Source organism: Entelurus aequoreus, linkage group LG17 (genome assembly GCF_033978785.1).
Source record: "Entelurus aequoreus isolate RoL-2023_Sb linkage group LG17, RoL_Eaeq_v1.1, whole genome shotgun sequence".
Classification (NCBI taxonomy): domain Eukaryota; kingdom Metazoa; phylum Chordata; class Actinopteri; order Syngnathiformes; family Syngnathidae; genus Entelurus; species Entelurus aequoreus.
In genome coordinates this window covers 6,237,624-6,253,180 of record NC_084747.1, presented here as the reverse complement: position 1 = coordinate 6,253,180, position 15,557 = coordinate 6,237,624, and positions in this window count along the sequence as shown.

The window sequence follows — 15,557 nt, the reverse complement described above, 5'->3', positions numbered from 1 at the left end:
ATAAGCGCTAACACAGACAAACAACTTATAGTAATTTATAGGGGTGTAACGGTACACAAAAATGTAGGTTCGGTACGTACCTCGGTTTAGAGGTCACGGTTCGGTTCATTTTCGGTACAGCAAGAAAACAACAAAATATACATTTTTGGGTTATTTATTTACCAAATTTGTAAACAATGGCTTTATCCTTTTAACATTGGGAACACTATAATAATTCTGCCCACGTTAATCAACATTAAACTGCCTCAAGTTGTTGCTCAGATTAAATAAAATGACAAAACTTTTCTTCTACATATGAAAAGTGCAACATTAAACAGTTTCAAGTCAACTCATCATGCTTAATTTATTACAGCATTTGGGAAGCCTGTAGTTGATTTTTATTATGTAAATGTATTTAAATTTTTATCAACATGTGATAGCAGGGACCCTGCCATTCAAAACTAGGCTGCCGCATTACTAATGATTAATGTAACTATAGCTGAAAAAATAGTACAATAGCAATAGGAGAGACTATTCATCCCTGAACACCATGGAGTTCATGTAGGCTTAATGATGCAGTTACATTATTATATCAACTATCAGAGACAAAAACTCTTCATTTAACATAATGTCCTTTTTTGCTGCTTCAACACAGCTCAATCAACACAGAAAAAGGTAAAGTGAAATAACAGACAGACAGGGTTTGATGTCCGTAACACACACACACACACACTGCAAGATGAGCTAACGTTACGCTAAAAGCGAATTAGCCTTCACCTCAAGCCAGGACTGCGAGCGAGCTGAGCTGCCTTTTATATTTCCAGAAGGTCAACGGGCTCATAGTGATGTTACTAGTAGTTGACTGGGAGGTGTTTATTATCATTTGGGGAGAGTCCGCTGCCTGATGCTTACCTGCTAAATGCTAAGCACTGACTACATGCGCTCTGAATACACACTGCTGATTGGCTGTTACCGCTCTGAATACGCACTGCTGATTGGCTGTTACTGCTCTGTTTGTAACCAATCAGATGGTTGTGTGGGTGGGACAATGCTGGGTGCTGTGTAGAATTCTGACAGAAACAGAGGCAGAAGGAAGCAGAGGCGGCTACTTAATATGTTCGTGTGGAAACTCGTTCGTTACACCTCTGAACCGAACCAAAACCCCTGTACCGAAACGGTTCAATACAAATACACGTACCGTTACACCCCTAGTAATTTATAGTGCCGTGATCACTTCCGTGTGTCCCTATGTTTACATCATCAAGTGGTCTGCTGCTTCCTCGCTCCCTGTGAGTTTATTGTATATCATAAATCACGCATCTCACCTGGACAGAAGAACTTTGAGTAGGTGATCCGACAAGTTGGTACACTTTGACAGCCATTTAGGACCCGAAAATGACCGGGATGACACGAAAAGACGCTTGGTCAACCCCGTTTCTTCTTATGATACATTCTTCATCTAAATAGGAATATATGAACATCCCAGCAGTCGGCATCCTGACGACAGCAGACGTTGTACAGTAAGTGATGTTTTATTATGTTTGTTGGCGCTCATGAAGTCTGCAGTGAGCATAAATCAGTTATGAAGCAACAAAAAAAAGAAGCAAACGTTGTGATGCGTTATTGAAATGAATGCGTCGCGCATGTTTAAAATGATCAAAATACGTAAATATTGAATGTTACTGTAAATGTGCCTGTTACTACATTGCATATTGTCATGACGAGGATCTTTACGCAGCTTACTGCGAGGATTGTTTTCCCGGGATGCAAACGGACTTGACCGGACAAGGCTTGCAGGTAAAAACATGATTTATTCTTGACTATAAACGACAAAAGGGGTACAAACAAAAGGCGCACAAGGCGAAGGCACAACTAAGTGTATGAAACAAAAACTAACACATAGGCAGAAACTATGGACATGAAAAATTCGCTAACTGTGACATGAAAAAAACTTACTGAGCAGAACGTGAATTGACGGCATGAACAGAGCAAATAACAAGTCCGCACAGAGCATGATACAGAATAATGTCGCCAGGACGACTAACTGAAAAGACAGGCTTAAATAATAGTCTCTTGATTAGAACAGGTGCGTGAGTCCAAACAAATGAGGCAGGTGAAACTAATGAGTCGCCATGGTGACAAAACAAACAAGGAAGCGCAAAAACAGGAACTGGAGTCCAAAACTAGCAGAAAATAACAAAACATAATCCAGACCACAGAACATGACACATATAGACTTACATCATGTATATAAAACCTCAATAAACATTTGTTTGCACGTACAACACTTAAGACCTTCAGTATATCAGTATGTGGAATTAAATTATGGAATGGATTAAGCAAAGCAATCAAACAATGTACTAATATGATCCACTTCAAGAAACTCTTCAAACTTAAAGTGTTTACAAAGTACAAAGAAGAAAAACCATGACAAACATTCTCAATTTATTTCATCCATCCATTCATTCATTCTTAAAGTAATCTTACTTATCTCATCATATGAAATATGACTTACTTCACCAATTATTATTATTACATTCTTACTATTATTTATTTATTTATTTTTATTGTGATTACTTATGGAGTTTATTGTGAAAAAATTGTGAACAGGAAGTGAACAAAAAGTTTTGCAACTGTTATGTAAAGAAAAGGGGTAGGATTAAATAAGCTCTGCTTCTTCCTACTCCTTTTCGAACATGTTGAAAAGAGAAACTGGAAATTGTGCTGTATCATGTTGTATGCTTGCACGTTCCAAATAAACTCAAACTCAAACTCAATGGAGGTGTTTGGATGCTTTGTAGGTGGAATTGCGCGGCTCCAATAGGCTCCCTTGTAAGCGGACTTTTGATCGCATTTATTCAATATTTAGAATGTAAAAAATAATAATAAATAATATAATATAAATGATAAATATTGTGAAGGATAGGCAAAATTCCCCAAAAAGTGCCGTCCCGCTTTAAAGCAATACCACTCTGCGGGCCAATCTTTTTGTTAAACTTGTGATGTCTCGCAGGCCGCACTGAAGACAACAGCGAACCGTAGTTTGGACACCCCTGATCTAATGCCCCTCCCCCGCCCCTGGCCAGATGAGCCCACCCACCACTTCACTGAGAGGAAAAAGAAAAGAAAAGGGCATCTCGAAATCTCCCTGTAAAACGAACCTTTACAGGGAGATAAAGCGATTATTTTTATAGATCAAATAGGTATTTCACAATATAGTTCAAACTTTTGCGCAGGATTCTTTGGAAATGAGCCTATATCTGCAAAGTAATTTGTTCTCTTTTCTGTTTTTACAAATTCGGTGAAACCCGCTCATCCGAATGTGTATGTTTTTTCTTCTTCTTCCAATTTATCAAACACGGTTGGTCCCGTTTGATCGTCTTGGATATGAGACCTTTGTGGGAAAAGTCCTCTCAGCTGGTTCAATGGTCTGATGAAATGTTCCTAAATGAGAGAGCAGATGATATGTACTGTACTGTACACACCAAAATCGTTCGGTTCTTTGTAAATTGTCAGGAAGTTAAAATATTGATCTGACTTGATCTCTTTTGGACATTTTTTATTCCAATGTATGCAATGCAATTGCCTTGAAGCAAACTAGTTAAAAGAAAACCATGACAATATGGAGGCATTTCAGTGCTGCATTTATCAACGGGGAACTGTGTTGTTTTTCCAGAGTGAATAGCCATGTGCTGCCGATAAGGTCACCAGTGTGCTCATTACAGCCAAAAATACACCTTATTGTTTGTGTTTGGCCTCGAGTTCCAGGCTCGGCACGCTTTACAAAAGACAACTTCTCTCCCATCTCTCCCTGCTTGGAGTTTTTAAGCACCCAAAACGTGTTTATGCAAAGTTTTAACAGCTGCACTGCAAAAAGTGCAGCTGTGGGGTATTTTATTTGAACTAAGTAGGGATGTCCGATAATGGCTTTTTGCCGATATCCGATATTCCGATATTGTCCAACTCTTTAATTACCGATACCGATATCAACCGATACCGATATCAACCGATATATGCAGTCGTGGAATTAACACATTATTATGCCTAATTTGGACAACCAGGTATGGTGAAGATAAGGTCCTTTTTAAAAAAAAAATAGTAAAATAAGATAAATAAATTAAAAACATTTTCCTGAATAAAAAAGAAAGTACAACAATATAAAAACAGTTACATAGAAACTAGTAATGAATGAAAATGAGTCAAATTAACTGTTAAAGGTTAGTACTATTAGTGGACCAGCAGCACGCACAATCATGTGTGCTTACGGACTGTATCCCTTGCAGACTGTATTGATATATATTGATATATAATGTAGGAACCAGAATATTAATAACAGAAAGAAACAACCATTTTGTGTGAATGAGTGTAAATGGGGGAGGGTTTTTTTTTGGGTTGGTGCACTAATTGTAAGTGTATCTTGTGTTTTTTATGTTGATTTAATAAAAAAAATAAAAAATAAAAAAATTAAAAAAACAACGATACAGATAATAAAAAAGCGATACCGATAATTTCCGATATTACATTTTAACGCATATATCGGCCGATAATATCGGCAGGCCGATATTATCGGACATCTCTAGAACTAAGCCAAATTATTTGCCAATAGAACAAGAAAGCTTGTCAAGACTTTCCAAAACAAGTCAAATTAGCTAACCTCAATGAACCCAAAAATACCTTAAAATAAGTATATACTCACTAATAACAAGTGCACTTTTCTTGGTAGAAAAAAAAAAAAGAGATCTTTTTGCTCAATATGTTGAAAAATATTCTTAAATGAAGTAAATGCTGGTGCCATTATCTTGACATAATGATATGCGCTCGGCATTACATTTCTTGAAACCAGCAAACTTATACTAAAAACTCATTTATTGTTCTTAATGGAAAGGCAACAAGGCAAGCGCTTGTTACTCTCGGGGTCTCCTAGCCGCTCAGGCAAATCATATGGTCTAAAAATGCATTTTTCCATGGATAACATGACATCATCGCGCCAAGTGCGTGCTCTTTCAGTCAATTAGTGCGCATATATACAGCCCGGCCCCCGGCCAAAATGTTTTAATTGTAATTTTGAAGAATTTATCTGAATGTGCATGAACTATTTCTGTTCAAAATTAATAGAAATGTCACATGTTAAATGTTTAAATATTAACTGTCAGTTTACTGTACTGTGCGTGGTGCGGGTGTTCGTTCCACCGGGGATGCAGATCGGGCTTCGGACACAGCTTGCAGGTAAAGAATTGATTTATTAAAGCATAAATCAGACAGGAACAAATAAACACTTGCTCATAGCACTTAAAGTACAAAACTAAAAGACTAGCGTGGGAGCTAGCAAGCCAAAATAGCCTAGTGTGAAAACTAGTCGCTAAAGAGCAGGAAACAAAAGTCGTCAACTGTTGTGTGAACACAAACTACGATGCAAGACAGACTGAATGGAAAGGCAGGCTTATATAATGATGACAGTAATGAAAAACAGGTGCGCGTCGGGAACACCCGCGGCAGGTGAAAGTAATCAGTACTATGGTAACCAAACTCAGAGGTGCATAAACAGGAACTAGAAAGCGATCAAGACTAACAGAAAAACACAAGTGACTGGAAAACGTAAACAGAGATATGATCCGTGCAGCGGATCATAACATGTACTACTATATGAGTACGTATTTTCTATTATTTCATTGAAAATAAAACAGCAAAGTCCATTTCGCTGTCATCCGTTTTAATTATGAGACAAAATTGTGTCAGTCATGATTTTTTTTTCCATGCTTGAAATAAGAAATTGTTACTTTGAAAATGTAGTTTTATACTTGTGAGTGTTGATGACACAGCTTTGCAACAGTTGATATTCTAGCTTCAAGCATGTTTTACTCAATATAGGTCATCAAATCTCAGCAACAAGCTGTAATATCTTACTGAGATCATTTAGGACCAAAACCCTTAAAACAAGTAAAACACTTTAACATAAAATCTGCTTAGTGAGAAGAATTATCTTATCAGACAGAAAATAAGCAAATATCAGCCTTATTTGAGATATTTCATCTTACTTAGATTCCAGTTTTTGCAGTGTGTGAGATGGAAAGTGCCGGAGCCTCGATAGGATCTCTGTAGAGGCATCACAAGCTAATTATCTGTTTGTCGCTACTATGCAAAACAAAAAAAGCTGCGAACAGTTTGGGCAACATAACCGAATCCTATGTACCGTTGCATAAATTCACACAAATGTCGTTTCCTGGTGTGAGAGACTTTCCCAGGCTCCTAAGGAATTTGCTTGGGGAGGGAAAAAAACCCCCCCAGCAATGATTGTGCAGAAAGAGATAGGAGTCTGCATGGTAAACAATAGCAAACAAGCCTCTGGCGCTCTCTGTTTTGTGCTGCAGGAGCAAGGAGGGGAAGCAGGCTGTTTACGAAATTGGATGAGAGGCGTCAGGTGAAGCAGACTATCGGTCCTGATGCTCTCACAAGATACCCCAACGAAAGGAGTGAAGGCGAAACACAGACTGACGCACACCTACCACCACACTACGTCGCACAACAGTCAGCGTTTGCTCAACAGTCCCAAAACAAAGCGGGAACATTGAGCGCCGGGGACTGACAAAATATGGGAAACCGATGGGAAAGTCTGATAAGAGTCTCAGGTATGCTGGTTTGAGTGCGGCACCTTTTTATCAACACTTCCACAAAACATCAACTTTGCTGTTTCTTACTTTTCCTGTTTTGCATATATTCACACAGTTTGTTGCCGAAAAACATGGGCCTAAAACAGCTGCTTCAAAGCAAAGCTGTGTGTTTTTGAGCATAGCTTATTGAGAATTTTCTGTGTGTACGGTCATGATAAAAGTATGGTGAATACCGTAATTGTTATTTAAATAAAGGACAAAGAGAACGCGGTGGGAAATGGAAGCCGACAATTATTGGAGAAAGGAAAGGAAAAAGTAGCGGCTTGTGCAGCCATTTGAGACTTTTGTGATTTAGGGCTATATAAATAAACTTTGATTGATTGAAATAATTTTGCTTAGTTCAAATAAAATACCCCTAATTTTTGTATGTTTTTTTCTTGTTTTTGAACACTGACTTTTTGCAGTGCAGTTGCATAAAAAAATGTCTTAAAGTTGCTGGAGCTTTCCTCTCTTAAAACAAAATAGAGTAGAGGTGTTAATTCAAACAATAACGCCAGTGGTGGACTTAAGCTTTTGTACTGCATTTTTACTTTCAAGTTATATTTTATAGTTTGCTAATAAAGCAGCCTGCAAGTGTGCTAATACAATTGTATTGTGTACCTAATGCATGTTTTGATGTCTAAAATGAAGTATTTCAAAGCGAATAACTAATTACGCTCCTCCAGGACTCTCAGAGATTTAGTTTAGGGTTGAAAATATACTCAGTGTTGTTGCCACCCAGCTGCATGTCAAACTTCCCAGCATGGCATGATTGTCTCTGTGATATTCCCACCAAAGACAAACCGCTCTTTATGTTCACGTGGCTTAATTTGTCTCTGTTTAGACACACCGGAGATATTTAAGTACCCTGTGAACAGCACGGAAAACCGGAGCCTCTAATGGCTGTTTTCTTTAAGGAACAGGATTAAGCACATAAGCAAATAAGCCGCTATCAGGGGCTATAATTGTGCTTTTCCACGTTTGAAAAAGGGAAAGCAGAGATGTCTGACCTTGAGGGCCCGCAGGTGAGAGTTGGAGCAGTTAACTAAAGAGCTGCAACGCACAAAAATAAACATTTACATCGTTGAAGCACCCAACTCTTGGTACCACACTGCAAAAAGTCAGTGTTTAAAAATAAGAGAAAAAAATACAAAAATGAGGGGTATTTTACTTGAACTAAGCAAAATTATCTGCCAATAGAACAAGAAAATTTGGCTTGTCAAGACTTTCCAAAACAAGTAAAATTAGCTAACCTCAATAAACCCCAAAATACCTTAAAATAAGTATATTCTCACTAATAACAAGTGCACTTTTCTTGGTAGAAAGAAAAAATTAGACCTTTTTGCTCAATATGTTGAAAAATATTCTTAAATGAAGTAAATGCTAGTGCCATTATCTTGACATAATGATATGCGCTCGGCATTACATTTCTTGAAACCAGCAAACTTATACTAAAAACTAATTTATTGTTCTTAGTGGAAAGGCAACAAGGCAAGCGCTTGTTACTCTCGGGGTCTCCTAGCCACTCAGGCAAATCATATTGTCTAAAAATGCATTTTCCCATTGATAACATGACATCATCGCGCCAAGTGCGTGCTCTTTCAGTCAATTAGTGCGCATATAAACAGCCCGGCCCCCGGACAAATTTTTTTTAATTGTAATTTTGAATAATTTACTTTAATGTGCACACTGCAAAAAGTCAGCGTTCAAAAACAAGAAAAAAATATATAAAATTTAGGGGTATTTTATTTGAACTAAGCAAAATTATCTGCCAATTAGAACAAGAAAATTTGGCTTGTCAAGACTTTCCAAAACAAGTAAAATTAGCTAACCTCAATGAACCCCAAAATACCTTAAAATAAGTATATTCTCACTAATAACAAGTGCACTTTTCTTGGTAGAAAAAAAAAAATTACACCTTTTTGCTCAATATGTTGAAAAATATTCTTAAATGAAGTAAATGCTAGTGCCATTATCTTGACATAATGATATGCGCTCGGCATCACATTTCTTGAAACCAGCAAACTTATACTAAAAACTAATTTATTGTTCTTAATGGAAAGGCAACAAGGCAAGCGCTTGTTACTCTCGGGGTCTCCTAGCCGCTCAGGCAAATCATATGGTCTAAAAATGCATTTTCCCATTGATAACATGACATCATCGCGCCAAGTGCGTGCTCTTTCAGTCAATTAGTGCGCATATAAACGGCCCGGCCCCTGGCCAAATTTTTTTTAATTGTAATTTTGAATAATTTACTTGAATGTGCACACTGCAAAAAGTCAGCGTTCAAAAACAAGAAAAAATAATAAAACGCTAGAAACTCAATAGGGTCCTCTGTCCCAAAGGGACATTCGGTCCCTAAATATATAAAAAGTAGGGGTATTTTATTTGAACTAAGCAAAATTATCTGCCAATTAGAACAAAAATATTCGGCTTGTCAAGACTTTCCAAAACAAGTAAAATTAGCTAACCTCAATGAACCCAATAATACCTTAAAATAAGTATATTCTCACTAATAACAAGTGCACTTTTCTTGGTAGAAAAAAAAATTAGACCTTTTTGCTCAATATGTTGAAAAATATTCTTAAATTAAGCAAACTATTTTTTTTCAGGCTAGAAGTAAGAAATGATTACTTTAAAAAAGTAGTTTTATACTTGTGAGTGTTGATGACACAGCTTTGCAACAGTTGATATTCTGGTTTCAAGCATGTTTTACTCAATATAGGTCATCAAATCTCAGCAACAAGCTGTAATATCTTACTGAGATCATTTAGGACCAAAACCCTTAAAACAAGTAAAACACTCTAACATAAAATCTGCTTAGTGAGAATAATTATCTTATCAGACAGAAAATAAGCAAATATCACCCTTATTTGAGATATTTCATCTTACTTAGATTTCAGTTTTTGCAGTGCATGAACTATTTCTGTTCAAAATAGTTAGAAATGTCACATGTTAAATGTTTAAATATTAACTGTCAGTTTACTGTACTGTGCCAACTGTACTACTATATGAGTACGTATTTTATATTGTTTCATTGAAAATAAAACAGCAAAGTCCATTTGGCTGTCATCCGTTTTAATTATGAGACACATTTGTGTCAAAGTCATGATTTTATTTTTTCATGCTTGAAATAAGAAATGATTACTTTAAAAAAGTAGTTTTATACTTGTGAGTGTTGATGACACAGCTTTGATATTCTAGTTTCAAGCATGTTTTACTCAATATAGGTCATCAAATCTCAGCAACAAGCTGTAATATCTTACTGAGATCATTTAGGACCAAAACCCTTAAAACAAGTAAAACACTCTAACATAAAATCTGCTTAGTGAGAAGAATTATCTTATCAGACAGAAAATAAGCAAATATCACCCTTATTTGAGATATTTCATCTTACTTAGATTTCAGTTTTTGCAGTGTACAGTTTACTAAATACAGACACAACAATACAACTGCTCATTTTTCAAATGCTATATGATGATGCCTTTGGGTTTTGGCTTTCATTAAAAAGTCCCACGTTATATATATTTGGTGTCAGAGGTCCCACAATAATGTGTTGGAAGTTTGTCGTCCAGAATTGTCAGGCTTGCTACTGACAGTTTCGGTCATGCTTGTGTTTTCCTGCGTTTTGTGTGTTAATGACGGCAAGGATTATGGCGAGGTGGGCCACACAGGCACAAGTCGGCCTTTTATTTCAACTAAGAGCCAATCCTCCGACTAAAGCCGTAGACGTCGGTTGGAGTGAGGCGAGCACAGAGCACGGGTCAGAGGTTTGGACTGAGGGGCTTAATTGGTGGAGAGACGCGGGATGAGGACGAGGGTCAGGGAGACGTTCGCTCATTAGCGACTGAACAGCTGCCAATCTCCTGGAAGTCTTTGCTTAACATAGATGACTGTAAGAGTCACGAGCAGAGGATTGATCTTATTCACCACATCGGGGATTTATGTTACATTTTTAGGCTATGATGGTCCCTGTTGGGGTTTTCAGTACCTGTCGCCAAGGAGCAACAAAATATATAAAATACATTAGTGGCGCCCCCTATGGGTTGTTGTCAAAAGTAGGGATGTCCGATAATATCGGACTGCCGATATTATCGGCCGATAAATGCTTTAAAATGTAATATGGGAAATTATCGGTATCGGTTTCAAAAAGTAAAACTTATGACTTTTAAAAACGCCGCTGTGTACACGGACGTAGGGAGAAGTACAGAGCGCCAATAAACCTTAAAGGCACTGCCTTTGCATGCCGGCCCAGTCACATAATATCTACGGCTTTCCACACACACAAGTGAATGCAAGGCATACTTGGTCAACAGCCATACAGGTCACACTGAGGGTGACCGTATAAACAACTTTAAGACTGTTACAAATATGCGCCACACCGTGAACCCACACCAAACAAGAATGACAAACACTTTTCGGGAGAACATCCGCACCGTAACACAACATACCGTATTTTTCGGACTATAAGTCGCAGTTTTTTTTCATAGTTTGGCCGGGGGTGCGACTTATACTCAGGAGCGACTTATGTGTGAAATTATTAACACATTAGCGTAAAATATCAAATAATATTATTTAGCTCATTCACGTAAGAGACTAGACGTATAAGATTTCATGGGATTTAGCGATTAGGAGTGACAGATTGTTTGGTAAACGTATAGCATGTTCTATATGTTATAGTTATTTGAATGACTCTTACCATAATATGTTACGTTAACATACCAGGCACCTTCTCAGTTGGTTATTTATGCCTCATATAACGTACACTTATTCAGCCTGTTGTTCACTATTCTTTATTTATTTTAAATTGCCTTTCAAATGTCTATTCTTGGTGTTGGCTTTTATCAAATAAATATCCCTTAAAAATGCGACTTATACTCCAGTGCGACTTATATATGTTTTTTTCCTTCCTTATTATGCATTTTCGGCCGGTGCGACTTGTACTCCGGAGCGACTTATACTCCGAAAAATACGGTAAACACAACAGAACAAATACCCAGAACCCCTTGCAGCACTAACTCTTCCGTGACGCTACAATATACACCCCCCCCCCGCTACCCCCTACCAAGCCCCACCTCAACCCCGCCCCCCCTAACCCCGCCCACCTCAACCTCCTCTTGCTCTCTCAGGGAGAGCATGTCCCAAATTCCAAGCTGCTGTTTTGAGGCATGTTAAAAAAAATAATGCACTTTGTGACTTCAATAATAAATATGGCAGTGCCATGTTGGCATTTTTTTCCATAACTTTAGTTGATTTATTTTGGAAAACCTTGTTACATTGTTTAATGCATCCAGTGGGGCATCACAACAAAATTAGGCATAATAATGTGTTAATTCCACGACTGTATATATTGGTATCGGTAATTAAGAGTTGGACAATATCGGAATATCGGATATCAGCAAAAAAGCCATTATCGGACATCTCTAATTGCAAGTGGACTAAATGTATAGGAAAAACAAGTACCGTAAGTCGCACACATAGCAATGTGAGGCAGTTGTTGTATAAAGCTGAAAGGGCCAAAAAAGGTTAATCGCGGGCATTTGGGAGCCATTATCGGACATCTCTAGTCAAAAGGTTTCATACATACACAGATATCCTCAAATTGTCATAATCATTACATTACTTTTGGACAATTAGTTGCTAATTCCCACCTGTGTACCTGCAGAGACGTTTTGCTTGATGGTGACTTTTGGCGAGATTTTGTCCCCTATAGTTGTGCGGTGATTCGACTGAACATTTCTAAAGTCACGAGCACCGAGTTGTGTGAGAAATTTCAAGTCGGTCCGACTCGTTTGGGTAGCAGCGCCACCGTGTGGCGCAGATGTATGTAGGTTAGCTTGAGGCCCATCTGCCACACCAGGCCAATAAAAGAAGAAGTTTCCGTAAAGGGACAGGAAGTCAATATTCACCCTCCCAGGAGGTTTCAAAAATACATTTTAAAGCTGCTGGTTGAAAGCGTAGGAAAGTGGTTAAAAAGACTTCAACGGTTCAGTTTCTGTTATTATTCCCACATTTGGCCATGTGTTGTCCCCACGCCACTTTCTTCCATTTTATGACAGCATGATTTCCTGTGAAGTTTTGAAGGAAATGCACCTTCTGACCTTTTTAGCAACGGCTGCCCACACATCACACAACATGCCATCGTTAACAGCTGGCGAGGGTTTAACTATAAGCCGTGCGACAGGAGAGAAGGAGACAATGTGTCATTGTGCTGACCTTGACAGTGAAAACAACTGTCCATTAATAAAGCATAACCTGCTCATATAAATTTACCGTATTTTTCGGACTATAAGGCGCACTTAAAAATCCTTTCATTTTCTCAAAACTCGCCCTATGTACGGAATAATTTTGGGTTGTGCTTACCGACCTCGAAGCTATTTTTTTTTGGTACACGGTGAAATGACAAGTGTGACCAGTAGATGGCTGTCACACATAAGAGATACATGTAGACTGCAATATGACTCAAGTAAACAACACCAAAATTTCATATGTTCCATTGAAAATATAGAACGTTACACACGGCGCTCAAAAATCTATCAAAACGTTTTAGTACGACTTTGGCAAGCTATGAAGCCGCACCGCTTGATGGATTGTACTGTGCTTCAACATACCAGTTTTATTATGGTGTGTGTATAGCAGGCCTCGGCAATTGTTTTGACTCCGAGGGCCAAATTTAGAGAAAAAAATGTGTCTGGGGGCCGGTATATCTATTTTTTAGGAACACTAATACAACATCTCACTATAATGTCTGATTGAATGCTAAAAACGTTATGACAGACCGCCTTAAAAAAACGGAATGGATGTTAAAATTTTTTTTACTGAATGAGACCCCCAGAATGTACATGGAAATAAAGAATGTGGGATTTACAATATTAACTATGAAGGATAAAACACTGAATATTGACAACATATGAACGTCACACCCCCATCGACATATTTTACAATCAAGAGAAACGCAACAAAAATGCAGCTAAATATGAACGCGAAGGGTAAAAAAACCCCCACCTACAATCTGATATATCACTAAGATTTACAACTTTGTTGTAAGAATCTCCTTCCACGTCTGTCCCTGACACTAGGGATGGGCGATACCACACTTTTAGGATTCGATACGATACGATACTTTTTCTTGCATTTTCATCGATACCGATACCGATACCAATAATTTCTTATTGGCAATTTTTTGTCAGTCAAAAATATTATTACTATTGTTATTATTTAAGACAAATCACAAGACAAATACAGACCATTTATACCACATTTATTATGGTCAATATATAATAAAAGTAAAATTTAAATAGATAACATAAATATGAAAAATAAATTAAATATTACATATAATAATAACTATATATTATATATAATAATAATTAAATATTAGGGCTTTCCAATTAACAGTCAAATCCGAATTGCAAGAAGCTGCAGTCATTTTTTAAAGTTTGTGATATAATTAGCAATTAATGAAATATGAAATAGGCTAATGTTTTCGAAATGTAAGAAATCATGTTACAGATTAAAACCAAAATCACATTCAATCATATATTCAAGATTTTCTTGGAAAAAAATTAAACTGTAATGCAAAGATGAAGAATCTCCAAATTGTATCTCTTTCTTATCTTGTTTTAAATACTCAAGCAATTTTCAACTAACAGTAAATTCCCCTGTGTGGAAATTATTTGAATTTAGGATAATCATTTAAACAAAAATATTCAGTAAACATTACTAAAAAAAACCAAAACAATGCCTGTTAAGTCAACAATTGGACAACACTGGATATGCCTGGCTGCATCGCTGTCGGCTGGCTGTGTGTGTTTTGCACGTTGACCACGCTCATTCGCTGTCTCCTGTCACGTGACTGGGCCAGCTCTATACTCTGCCAGGTACAGGGCTGTCCCAGCACATAGCAAGTTAAGTAAGTCATCAAAAACATCTGAAAGTGATGCTTTCACCCCCCACACGCCGTTTTTTGGTTTATATCGATACTTTTTTGCAGAAAAGTGATGCCAAATGAGTAGCGTGTGAGTATCGATATATCGATACCACAGGATCGATACGCACATCCCTACCTGACACCCGCATTTCAGGCTGGCCGCTCTGAAAACGCTCTGTGGAAACGCTCCCCACCCACACTGCTTGGTGCCTGGTGCCTCGTCTGAGCTGCTGTGACTTAGATGACCATAGTAACTAATTAGATGACCATAGTAACTAATTAGATGACCATAGTAACTAATTAGATGACCATAGTAACTAATTAGATGACCATAGTAACTAGTATATCATGCAAAAGCGCAGATTCCAAGCATTGAAATACTTTGTACAGTTCAAGACTCACGGCCATTAGAAAACATCACTGCACATCATAATGGCAGCTACACTTTCCATCTTAAAGATCTAAAAAAAATTTTTGGAGAATGTCCGGCGGGCCAGATTGAAAAGCTTAACGGGCCACATGCGGCCCCCGGGCCTCAATTTGCCCAGGTCTGGTGTATAAGGTAACACATATTATCTGGCGTTCTGTTTCGCAATATTATGCTGTGGGGGGAGGTGTAGTCGGCGCTGCTTGTAGGAGCAAAAGTCACCGCCGCTGTCCAGGGGTGCTGAGGACGAGCGCCATCGGGCAGGGGCGGGGCGTGTGCTGACGGCGAGACACAGCTTGCAGGTGATTTGATTCCACAGGTGGTACGTGTTAATCTAATCATCTGTTGTCTTTTAACAGTAAGCGGCGGGGAGCAGAGGGGGAGAGAGGATACGGACATGGCTGAAAAGTCATGTTCTGGGAGAGAAATTGATTATTGAAGAAAACATTATCATTAAAAACCTTGTTAAACCTGCACGCTGGACTCTTGTGCCGTGTCTTCAGTTGAACTGCTAGGAAGCGACTTCCACATATGCAAAAGCAATTGTTCTTACCTTCCGGTACATGCTGATCTG